This window comes from Vidua macroura, chromosome 21, assembly GCF_024509145.1.
Source record: "Vidua macroura isolate BioBank_ID:100142 chromosome 21, ASM2450914v1, whole genome shotgun sequence".
NCBI lineage: Eukaryota > Metazoa > Chordata > Aves > Passeriformes > Viduidae > Vidua > Vidua macroura.
In genome coordinates this window covers 8,426,941-8,433,154 of record NC_071591.1, presented here as the reverse complement: position 1 = coordinate 8,433,154, position 6,214 = coordinate 8,426,941, and the positions used below count along the sequence as shown (strand labels likewise).

Genomic DNA, 6,214 nt, shown 5'->3' with positions numbered 1-6,214 from the left:
AAAGCTCATAATGAAAAAAAAAACTAAAAAAAGGAAAATTTTCTTGAGCTAAATTGAAGCTGTATCGATGTGGCTGCCTAAATGTGACTTCAGATAATGCAATCCTCTCGAGCTGTTCTGAGTGCCCAGTGCTGCCAGGCTAACAAAGGAACACTGGCTGTAGTCTCCAAGCACCCAGGGACACAGCACAGCTCTGCTGCATCACAGTGCTGGTGGAACATGATTGTCACCAGCCCCAGACCCCACAAAAGGCACCTCAGACACAGATCTGTGTTCTACACCTCATGACAAACACCTGTGACACCTGCACACGTCCTGTAGGTGCTGCTCACTCTGAGCTAACAGGAGTAAAAAGGGATTCCTGATCTTGCCTCTTGCAGCTGTGTTTATCCACGTTTTGTCACCATTTACAAGAGGCAGAACTTGTCAATACTAGTCAGGTTGTTCCATGTTCCATCTGCTTCAGAACAGGAGATTCTGAAAACCTGAAGCCAGTGCAGCCAGACCAGTGTGCTTACAATTGTTCCATGTGCATTTATTAATTAGTTTTCATTTAGCATTCACCTACCTGATTACTTTTTTCTTCTTTTTGTCCATTAGCACTTTCAGGTAATACACATGATACTGCTTTTCATTCACTCCAGGAGGGCAATGGATTTTGCTTTCTCTTCTCAAAAAGTCACTGCTTTCTCCTTATATGTATTGTGCCCTACCTGCTCCAAGAACACACAGCATTCCAGTTTTCTGCTTAGACACAAGGGCTACCCTCTGTGGCCTGAACATATATTGCACAACAAAGCAAAGCTGCTGAGGCGACTTCAAACTTGCTTGAACCATCCCAGATTCTCACATCACTCCTGCCTGCAGGAGGTAAGGGCAGTGCATGTGTTCCTGTGGGACAGAGTCACCTTGGGCACTGAGAGCTTCACAGAATTCATGGAATTGCTGCCAACTTCTACCTTAGACCTTTCCTTATTTATTGATAGATGCTGATGCCTCAGGTTTGAGCTTTTCTATTTTTCACATTCTGAGCTGCTTTAGTCTGTGGGTCTGGGCTTCACATGAGGGGATGGTGAGCTCTGTGCACAGAGCAGGGACACAAAACAATTCCTGCTCCAGCTGGGCACCAAGGACAAATGATCCAAAGCTCAGGCCCAGGAGCACAAACAGCGTGGGCTGGAGAGAGAAAAACAAGCAGGATGGGAGTGCCTGGGCTAAAGCTGGAATGGGACAATGAACTGCAAGGTGCAAATGGAGCAGAGCTGATCCCAGTGAGAGCCCCTGGGAGCGCTCGTGCATTTTGGGACCATTTTGGTTCCTCTTGGCTGCAGCCCTGGCTGGGCTCTGGTGCTGCCCAAGGTGGATCCATGGAGGCCTTTGAATAAATCCCTGCTTTATTCTTTAGCTCTGCCCAGTCTCTGCTCTAGGGTAGCCCTCACAAGGCATCAATGCAGACACTTCCTTCAGCTCAGGGGAGACATTATCATAGAATAGAATCACAAGGTGTTTAAAGCTGGAAAAGACCCATTAGGATCCCAGTCTAAATTCCTGCTCCTCACCTAAACCATATTGGAAAGAACTTTGAGCTCTGACAGGATTAGTCCTGCTGACACATGAAAGAAATCTTAGATTCGGGGGTAGATTTTAAGAACAATCCTGGTTTTTTTTCTTTTTTAACCGCATTTGACAAGAGAGATTTTTGCTCAAGAATTGTAGTGAAGCATTTTAGACCCAAAGCACAGCAGGTAGGCAACTGTAGCACAGAAGTTGTGATTTCAAGAACAAATACTCCCAGAGTTTAACAAAAACTTTGGGCAGGGGTTTCAGGTATGATTGACTGAACCTCAAGTCCTGCTGCCAGTGAAACCAACTGGAGCTGATTCAGCCCTCAGGGGAGATGGTGTTTCACCTTCAGACCACGAACCTGGAGGCAGGATGGAAACAGTAACTGACTCCAGTACAGGAAAAGGATGTTCAACTACCTGGAGATTAAGATGGATTTGAACATTCCCCCTGTTCAGCACAAATGCAGCTGTTTGAGAAGTCAAATCATGAAAGGAAATACAAATTTCAGCTCTCATCTGAAGCTCCTACTGAGCCTGTCCTTTTCAAGATCTACTTAGAAAAAATGTCTCTAAGCAACAGAGTAGTGATTCAACTCCCATTAAAATAAATGGAAGTGTGACTTTCTGCACCCAGTTTACATTGGACTGGGCCCTAACCTGGATAGCCAAGTGGCCCAAACCTAAACTTGCAGAATCCCAGAATCACTGAGGTTGGAAAAGACCTCCAGGACCATCTGGAGTCTGAGCTGTGCCCAATCTCTACCTTGTCCCCAGCCCAGAGCACTGAGTGCCACCTTGGCCTTCTGTGGACACCTCCAGGGATGGGCACTCCAAACCTCCCTGGGCAGCCCCTGCCAAGGCCTGAGCACCCTTTCCATGAGGAAATTCCTGCTGATGTCCACCCTGACCCTCCCCTGGCCCAGCCTGAGCTGTTTCCTTCTGTCCCAGAGCTGGTGACCTGGGAGAAGAGCCTGACCCCCACCTTGAAAACCTCTCTCTCTTTTAAGGAGCAAATTTTTAACTCCAACGTGTATTAAGCTCAATCAGAGCTATTGAATAGATTTGTAAAAGAGCAGGGCTGAAGAACAGCTCTATATTTGGAAAGCTCCTGCCATGCAGATAAATAATTTTCCAAAATGAGAGGGTGACTGGGCAGCCAGCAAGAACTTCTACAGAGATCTTTTGTGGAAGGGCAGTAATTTATCTCCATTGTCTCTGCAGAGCTCCAGGAGGATCAAAAATCCCTAGGATTTATAAGTGGCCATAAATATGCTTAGAACCATTCCACTCCCAATGCAGCCCAGAAGGACCACAGCGTGCACTCAGGATCTGAGACTGCCCAAAGCAAGCTCAGAAATCCACACAAAAGGGGCCCAAACATGCAACAGCTCAGACACTTGAAATTGCTTATTCTAACCTGCTGCCTCTGTGATAACATTAAACTACCCAACAGCTTTATTTCAAAGCTTTTTGGAGGGGCTCTCTTCCCCCCTCTCTTTTATTTTTTTTTCCTTGGATAACAGCCAAGGTCTCAAGGACAGCACTAATGAAGCATTAACTCAAGTGAAAACAAATTGGCCCTGAACAAAGGCACCCTCACAAACTGCCTTCCCCAGTGGGAAGGAGCCAAGGTTTCCTATTTCCTTAGTGACTTCCAACTTATGAAGCTCCCACAACAAAACAAGGTTTCTTTCAACAGTACCCAACTACTTCCAGCAGCTCTGGCCACCAGTCTTGCCTTACAGCTCACCCACTGCCCACCCTCTCTGGTCCACACTGATTTTCCTCATGTCTGTTTTTGTTTTTCTCCAGCTTTAATGCTATGCAGATCCCGGGTTTTGCTCCTATTTCAGGATTTCTGTGTTTCACATCCAGCTGTCCACTGGCCCCTAATTAGCAAACACACACAGCCATGGTCTCTCAGAATCCCAAAAAGTCCTGAGCTGAGAGGGACCCACCAGGATCACCCAGCCCAGCCCCTGTCCCTGCCCAGACCCCCCACCAACCCCACCCTGGGCATCCCTGGCAGCGCTGGCCAAACGCTCCTGGAGCTCTGGCAGCCTCGGGGCCGTGCCCATTCCCTGGGGAGCCTGGGCAGTGCCAGCACCCTCTGGACTGTGGTCTGCATCACAAAACTGGGCTTTCAGAGATGGTCAGCACTTACAGCTCCTCTTGTAGTTGAGAAAAGTTGAAGACAAAAGGAAGAAGAATAGGTTTGCAGACACATAATTAGTGATGGATTTAAGTTATGAAGCAACTCAGATTTAAACTATGAAACTGTTCAGAAGATACAATTTAACAGTCTACTGTTATTCTCTGAGGGTCAGTATCACTCAGCACTTATATGCATGACAGAATATCAAAGAGTTTCTTCCCATTCAGATTCTACTTAAGATATCAGTAAAAAAACAGCATTTCTGTTAACAACAGGAGCTCTGTGCTTTTCTCACGGAGAAAGTGTTACTGGTGTTCTCTAAGAGCCTTCTCAGGGTTGCTTTTAGAAAACAAAACTAATCTGACTTTACTTTAGCCACTAATTCCATTGTCCTAGAAAGAAGTAGCATGAGTAGTAAATTACTGCTTCTATCTGGGGACTTGTCTGGATCAATTTTCTGTTAAAACACAACTTGTGCAGCACAGAAGCCTGCTACTTCCACTTAAGTACCACTTAAATCTTCTAATAATATTGTGACAGGGGTTTGTGTGGCCAGAAAAACACACAAATAAACCAGTGAGCTGCAAGTGAAGAATTCAGAGCAGCTGAGCTGACTAGGAACAGCCTGCAGCTCTCCCCAAAATCGTGAAACAGATCCTTGTGTCTGCACCTACTGTTGGGCTCTGCTGTTAGCTGGTGCAATCCAGATATTTCACCTGGAGAGAGAACTTAGGCATAGATAAATCAGGTTAATTCCTAAATGAAAAGATGATTATTGAAGGTTAACTCCTGAATTAAAAGATTCCCTGCAAATGCATGCAGTGGTCACGCAGCAAAATATATCCCACTTTGAGAGGTTTGAGTCATTACAGTCATTGAAAGGTTCTGTCACCTTACCCAGCTGGTCATCAGCTGTGGATAATTATGTAGAGAAGCCTTTTGGCTTGGTAAATCAGGACAAGAAGTACAAGAACACTTTGGATGGAGAGACAAAGCTGACCAGACAAGGCCTCCATCATGGTCAAACAATGCTGTTCCACCAGTGCAAAAATGTTTCATTTTCTGGCCAAGCCATGGAAGTCGCTGTTTTCAGAGTCAATATTTATTTACATAATTCTATGAAAGTTCTTTTCAGGAAGTCTCCGTTTTACCTCTTCAAATTTGTTTCTACTCCTGTATATCCTCTCCCCTCCCACCTTTGGCTTGTTTTCCCTCTTAAGTCTCGTATTTTCTTCTCTGCTAATAAAATAAACAAGAAAAGACAGAGCAGCTTGTGACTTTGTCAAGCTTTCCAACACTCGAGTTCCATTACAGTCCAAAATGAAAGAGAACCTTTTTTAACCTAAAAATCCCTGGAGAAACTTTCCAAGCCTGGGATCAGCAGGCATTATTGTGCCAAGCAAGGTAACAAGAGGCACACAGCAGGCACTTCCCTCAGCTTCTCATATCATCAGCTCCAGAGGGGAATGAGGCTTTGCCTTACACATCCAGCAGACTGGCAGGGCAGGAAACAGCCAAGCTGCTCAAGGGGGAAGAATCAGCCCTTGGAGAAGACGACTGGCGGGCTGTGCTCAAGAGGGAAATGCAGGAGTTGTCTGAGCTCCTTTTCTGATGCTCCCCATGAGCGGGCTCTACGTGCTGCTCCCACCCTGAGGATGGGCTGTTCCCACCCTTCCCCACTCAGGATGGCATGGCCAAGGTTGCACAAGTATCCTGAAGGCTTCAAGCTGGAAGGAGAAAGAGGGAGGGTAGGATGACTTATGAATAGAGCTATTCACCAGATCCCACCGTGGGCACTCTGTTCAGCCTGGAACAGCAGCTGGGCTCTCCAACCTAACCACAGATGGAGGCTCTGCCAAAAGAGATGCTGAGAAAGGGGAAAAAATACCTCCTGGTTGATTTGTATTTAATCAAAGTCAGCTTCTGCCAAGCCTCACACCATGCAGGGACTTCAGATGCCTCTGGGTCTTGAACAGTGGACTTTGCTGTTGATAACCAGACCTGGACTGGCTTTTTCCCCATGCAAAAAGAAAAGGAGCCCAAGACCAACCAGAACCAGAATAATGCCAAGCTGCAGGAGTAGCTGTGGATAATTCTATTTTTAATTCAGAATGTCAATCTGTTCTCTGGTTTGAGAGCTGAAGCCAAACGAGACAGCACACTAATTTAAAGGGCAATAAACCCAGAAGGAGTTCTTAAAAGCCTGAGATGTTTATCAAGAACAGTTTCATCCCAAAGGATTTTCATTTCAATTGAGAAATAAGCCATAAAGTAATTAAGTGATTTGTACAGCTCAAATACTTCACCAAGCCATCCAGAACCAGGGAAGCAAATTGTCCAAGCACAGCTCCTTCACCTCTTGCACGTCTGAGCAACACCCTTGAAAGACATCATGCTCCTTGAGCAGCCTCTATTCTCTCCAGAATTTCTGCATTTCTCACCAAAGTCAGATTCTTTTGAACCTTCAAGAGTTGAAAGTTCAGCTGTTGGTGAG

The 6,214-nt window shown here is 45.8% G+C and overlaps 1 long non-coding RNA gene across 1 annotated transcript; it reads left to right on the top strand.

Annotated features, from left to right (window-relative positions):
• The first annotated feature begins 245 nt into the window (after nt 1-245).
• Nucleotides 246-2,077, top strand: LOC128817796 (uncharacterized). Its single transcript, XR_008440299.1, has 3 exons — nt 246-317; nt 601-870; nt 1,819-2,077. It is a non-coding gene; the product is annotated as an uncharacterized LOC128817796 (long non-coding RNA).
• Nucleotides 2,078-6,214: the final 4,137 nt, after the last annotated feature.